The sequence below is a fragment of the Phalangium opilio genome, unplaced genomic scaffold, assembly GCF_054372755.1.
Source record: "Phalangium opilio isolate 3A_F unplaced genomic scaffold, DU_Popi_V2 ptg000043l_1, whole genome shotgun sequence".
NCBI classification, from domain to species: domain Eukaryota; kingdom Metazoa; phylum Arthropoda; class Arachnida; order Opiliones; family Phalangiidae; genus Phalangium; species Phalangium opilio.
In genome coordinates this window covers 3,892,034-3,898,422 of record NW_028324167.1, presented here as the reverse complement: position 1 = coordinate 3,898,422, position 6,389 = coordinate 3,892,034, and the positions used below count along the sequence as shown (strand labels likewise).

Here is a 6,389-nt window from a genome sequence, read left to right as displayed (position 1 = left end):
CCTCGACCATAAACGATTTAGTGAATATCCCCTCGATTATTTTAAAATCGGCAACGATTTAGTGAATATCCCCTCGACTTCCTTTTAATATTACTTATCTGCGATTGCCAAGTCACGATATTTTTGATACGAACAAAGATGTATAATAATGATAGAGTCAAAGAATATTGGTTATTAATTAGGAAAAGGACTTAATTTATAACATAATTGTTCAATTGGCGATTGAATGAGAACAAAAGGCAGACTTGGCTCTACATGGGATCTCAGAACGTTTTACGGCGGAGAGGGCACGAAGTGAGGCTTGGCCCATTTTTGTACATGTTAATGTTTTTCATAGGATCCAAAATTTATATTAATTAATTAACACACTGTACATCCGTATAATTTGTAATCTCGTGCTTGGAAGAGGCTGAATTAAAAATATTAATTTGATGACAGGAATCAGTGATGGTGTGATTGAATCTATCATTTATTTTGTCAGCAAAAACCTATCTTCGTAGCGGGGGTGGTCCTAATTTGCCAATAGATTTTTTACAAACTTATTTTGCAAACTTGCCAATACTAGTTGTAGCTTACCCCTCGAATAGTTTGCAAAAATTTTATACTAATTTGCCAATACTTTTTAAATTTTTTTACAAACTTGCCAATAGAAAAGTTTGTAAAATCTTATACTAATTTGCCCATAATTTTTTTCATTTTTTTTACAAACTTGCCAATAGAATTATACAAACTAACAAATAATAAGAGGAAATCACAAATGTCAAAAACTATGTGACAACTTACCAACCATCGTCTGCTTAGTACTACAACTTATGAAGAAGCCGAGGATGTAATTCCCCAGAGAAATTCAAGAAATACATCTTAATTGCTTAACTTTAAATCGAAATAATGTAGAAAAACACTGTAAAGTTAATAATTTTACAAAATGTTGAAAAAATATTAGCATTATTTTTCAGTTTCTAAGACTTTTATGCGTAAATTCTTTGACAAAGGAGTTTTCCTCCATGGAAATGGTACCAATTAGTGTCTAAAATTAATTAAATATTATTTCTAATTATTATTTACCGTTTTCATAGGATTTCAGTAGAAAAAAGACAAAAATTGAATTTGCCACTACTTTTAAAAACAACTCCAGAAACGAGTTTTCCTCCATGGAAATGGTACCAATTAGTCTCTAAAATTAATTAAGAATTATCACTAATTATTATTTACCGTTTTCATTGGATTTCATTAGAAAAAAGACAAAACTTGAATTTGCCACTACTTTTAAATTTTTACAAACTTCTCCAGAAACGACTTTTTCTCCATTGAAATGGTACCAATTAGTGTCTAAAATTAATTAAATATTATTACTAATTATTATTTACCGTTTCCATAGGAATTTATGGGAAAAAAAGACAAAATTCTAATTTGCCACTACTTTTAAAAACAACTCCAGAAACTAGTTTTCCTCCATGGATATGGTACCAATTAGTGTCTAAAATTAATTAAATATTATTACTAATTATTATTTACCGTTTTCATTGGATTTCATTTGAAATAAGACAAAAATTGAATTTGCCACTACTTTTAAAAACCACTCCAGAAACGAGTTTTCCTCCATGGAAATGGTACCAATTAGTCTCTAAAATTAATTAAATATTATTACTAATTATTATTTACCGTTTTCATAGGATTTCATTAGAAAAAAGACAAAAATTGAACTTGCCACTACTTTTAAAAACCACTCCAGAAACGAGTTTTCCTCCATGGAAATGGTACCAATTAGTGTCTAAAATTAATTATATATTATTACTTATTATTTTTTACCGTTTTCATAGGATTTCATTTGAAAAAAGACAAAAATTGAATTTGCCACTACTTTTAAATTTTTACAAACTTCTCCAGAAACGACTTTTTCAGCATTGAAATGGTACCAATTTGTGTATAAAATTAATTAAATATTATAACTAATTATTATTTACCGTTTCCATAGGATTTTATGGGAAAAAAAGACAAAATTCTAATTTGCCACTACTTTTAAAAACAACTCCAGAAACGAGTTTTCCTCCATGGAAATTGTACAATTAAGTCTCTTAAACTGCCCTTGCTTAGCTGGAAAGAAAAAACTGGACTATGAGAGCATCTAGTGCCATTTGTTTACAATGAACCACAAGGTATCTTTAGTTGAAAATGGTTAATATCCCAAAGAAAAGGAAAGGAATTTTTTTTCAAAACCATAATTTATCGATTTTTTTTTTTGGGATTATTATTTCTTTGAAGTAAATTCTGAAAAAATAATGAACGAAACATGTGCACGATGAATTCCTTTTAATTTTAATAATTCATAGTAATACAATGATCTTCAATTGAATAGTTCACAACTTATAAAATTATTAAACACCGCCATATTATGAACCCAACAAAATGTTTCTTCAATAACCCCAAAAATTATGTATAATTGTTGAGGCTTCACACAACATTCGAAAGTACAGTTAAAGAACCATTTGTGAAATGGCTCCTGTTTGAAACATGTTTAGTATTTTGTGAGATTTTTGACAAAATTATAACTCGATTATTTTCGATAATCAGAAACTGCATTGGTTTGTGACCGTCACTGTTGCGGTAACAGTGCAAGTTCGGGTCGTGTGCTTTTGTTATTGATGAATTTCAGACCGAATGCATATGGCAATCTGCACCGGGAAAATTTCATCACATATAATTACTTATTAAAACCATCACTAAACATGGCGTAAAATCAAGACTCCACCTATTTATGTTCTTCTGTTTCTCACAAGCGATGCGCGTTTACGAATGTTGCACTACTACTAGAGGTGCGTTCTGTATACCAATAGTTTTATGTAATAATTTCTGTTAAATTCGAATTCACACGACAATTACTTCATTGCACTATCGTTGTGTACGCTGTTCAACGGTTGTTGCTGGTGGCACTAGGCACACTTTCTTGTTCTTACATGGTCTTGGTGTTGGTTTTATTAAGTTCAAAGCGCCAGGCACCTATAGGGTAGGATCGCCGACATGTATCGTATACCCTCAAACTTTGTCTCCCAGAAGCTTGACTTACAGGAGTGCGCCACACTCCCGGCTAAACTTTAAGCTTTAAGTTTAGCCTTGTAGGAGAGAGGAATGGAGTGGAAACCACCATACCTATACGGGATTTACGAGAGGTATTTCTGTGGGCGCTGCCATAACCTGTCGGCGGCCTTAAGTTAGTGGCTGACATTCCCTGTCGTCGAACGCGCTCCGTAGCCTTGGCAGAACAACTCTCCAAAAAGGGGGTGGTAACCTCGTAAGTCCCGTATAGCGTTGCCTCTGTACCCCCACCTACGGCACCGTAGTCCTCACAGCATCCTCAGCGGTTAGGTAGGGTCGAGCGCTTTCTTTACGAACCTTGGTCGTACCCAGCGTGGGAAATAAGGCGCTGGCACAGGGCAAATGACCAGTTTAAAAATTCGGAGGGGGGTCAGTGGTCCACGGGACCACTAAGAAAATTCTACGGTACCCAGGGTCCAGACAATATCTGAACTATTTTAATTACCCACTTCTTTAGTTTAGCAGACGACGCGCCCTGGTCAATGGTCATGGACCAGTTTATTTATTCCAGGCCAGGGGGGTTGCTGGCCCAATGTCCATTTTTAAAAAAATCCTTATTTCCCACCCTGGTCGTACCGGACGAAATTGAAAAGGACGCACCCTCTATCTTAAAAATAGAAGCTAGTTCTCGTACACATAAAATGGCGCTACGCGGCAGCACATGGCAACGCCTACCGAAGGGTAGGGGCGTGCGCGAGGTACATTGGGAGAGATACGGTGCCGCAGGTCGCCCATCATCATTTCCAATCCATCTCAACTCCCTTATCCCTGGTTTAGCGGCCCGAACAAAAAATCAACCACAGCCCACTCGATCACGCTTTGGCAGCACGGGTGCACGTCAGCGTGTGAAATAAGGTGGTGGCACAATTACCGGTTTCAAAATTGACTGGTACAGTTTAAAAATTAAATCGGAGGGGGGTCAGTAGTTCACGGGACCACTGGGAAAATTCATGGGTAACCAGTGTTCAGACATAGGGGCGCTTTTGTAAGAGGGGATACTCTACGTGCCTGGTACGGGGGATGACACTGAGCTAAGAGATAGAAGGGTATGACGTTACTCTATATTCGAGGGCGGGGGGGGGCGGGATTTGGTGGCCAACCGCCCTGTTTAAAAAATCCTTATTTCCCACCCTAGTCGGGGAATTTAGGATTTTTTTAAACTAATCCTTTTGGGAGTCGGGACCAGTAACCCCCATTTTTTGAATTTAAAAACTAGTCCAATAAAAAAATAGAGGTTTTGGACCAAAGGAAGATTGCTATTTCCCAGACTGTAGTCTGCACAATGCTAGCTGCACTGCATTGGCCTCAGCCCTCAGGCCTGGCGAGTATATATACCACAGCCCACTCGATCACGCTTTTGCGCACACGCTGTCAACTCCCCTTCTAACAATGTTTTTTCCTGTGCGAAAGCGCGTATTTCAAATTTTCGGGTTTTACGTTCGAAAATTCTAAGCTTTGACACAGTTTTTTCGCACAAATTTTTAAAAAAGTGGTTGAAATCTCTTGAAATTTTAATAAAAGTAGAAATCCGACCACAGTATGAAAACCTACATAAATTTGTCAAAGATATTGTCAACAATGGCATTATTAACTTAAACCTTGAAATTACGTACCAACTAACATATAGTGAATGACTAGGCCAATAATAGAGTTTGTACAACGTCTTTATGTAAGATACCGGTTAGCTTAGGGTCAATACTCGTGTCCAAGAAATAAGTAGATCGAATATCGATACGAACACTCGTTTGAAGTAATTTTAAGGTATTTATCAGCTGGTGAAATACCATGGCAGTAACTGGCCTATTTTTCCATTCTAATGGCGTGAGATAGAAAACTCATTTTCCCACGCTTTTGATTGGCCATTTCCGTTTGGATAGTAAGGTTTTAGTTTTGTTTTAGTGGTTTTCTTCAGCTCAATATTTTTTTATTTATTTGTATTTGTCCACAAAGTCAACAAATGTGACGTGTATGTGAACAACGCAATTCGATACGCTATAGGATAGGCAACTCCCTATCTCGAACAACAGCTTATTCTGTATATACTCTGTTACAACATCGGTTGTCTGTATGCGCAAAACTTGGTCTGTATGTAACCTAGTTTTGTGGGTACTGACAAGAGACGAAAACTTCAGGATTTTCTGGATTAAAAATATCCGCGTGTTTTTTTTTAGCTCGAGTGCGCGGACCCCTAGGCCTTAGTTTCAAAAACTTGTGAAATTGCCTACAGCCTACAACACGTATTTGCAACTAAGGCCTAGAGGTCCGTGGACTCGAGGCAAAAAACTAGCGGATATTTTAAATCCTGAAGATCCTGAAGTTTTTCGTCTCTTGTCAGTACGCACAAATCTAGGTTACATAGAGATCTAGTTTTGCGCGTGCTAACAACCAATGTTGTAACAGAGTATATACAGAATAAGCTGTCGTTCGAGATAGGGAGTTGCCTATCCTATAGCGTGAAAACTATTTTCCTCACGCGCATTCTTTATACATGGTATTACAGTGGACGTGTCTGTGCGTGTGTGTGTGTGTGTTTGTCTGTCACCGCGCTTTCGCAATTGGCAAATCGTAGCAAACGTGTTCCCAATTTTTGCCTCCTACTCTCATTATTAAGAATTAAGATTAAGAAGCACGCGTTGATCGGCAAGGGTTAAGAGAAATGTCTAGCCTCCGAATGGCAGGGCTTATCAATTATTGTGAATCGCCTTATATACCCAAAATTTCAAAAAGTTGTGATAGAGGCATAGCTTGAATTCAAACGTCAACAATTGGTATGTTTCAAATTATTTAGGAATAAAGTTTCTCAAAACGATTGAAGTATAATTAAGATAAATTAATGACGATTAAAATAATTAATATCAATTATATTTAATTATTTAAGAAAAACCTCTTAATTGGTTTTCCAACTTGTCTTATAATGTATTAAAAAGTTTATCACTCTACACTAAGGGAGGCTTTCTTCCCTCCAAGGTCTATGGAAAATGCTTTTTGCAACCGAGTATTATGTTTTACAAAACATAGTTTTTTCATTGTCATATCTGTTAAAGTTAGGCCACTAATGTTCATTTATTTCGAAAACAATTAACAAAAACAATTTTCAGGTTCAAAACCAAATTTTTTGGGGTACCCCGTCTTCGGTGATAACCTGGGGGTCGAATTTCTAAATTTCATCGGATACGACAAAAATAATCATTTCGCAACATACATTGGCGGATGCAAATCGAATTCTCGGGTTAAAACCCTGGTTAGTTATGTTGAAAGGGAACATTTTGAAAATAAAGGAATTTACTTTATAGGAA

The 6,389-nt window shown here is 36.3% G+C and overlaps 1 long non-coding RNA gene across 3 annotated transcripts; it reads left to right on the top strand.

Moving 5' to 3' along the window:
* The first annotated feature begins 809 nt into the window (after positions 1-809).
* On the top strand, positions 810-2,197 carry LOC149677703 (uncharacterized). 3 transcript variants are annotated; one of them, XR_016366425.1, is made up of 5 exons: positions 810-1,013; positions 1,088-1,160; positions 1,379-1,610; positions 1,685-1,757; positions 1,976-2,197. It is a non-coding gene; the product is annotated as an uncharacterized LOC149677703 (long non-coding RNA). The 3 variants fall into 3 exon arrangements; XR_016366424.1 differs by having other exon boundaries at positions 1,674-1,757; XR_016366426.1 differs by lacking the exon at positions 1,685-1,757.
* Positions 2,198-6,389: the final 4,192 nt, after the last annotated feature.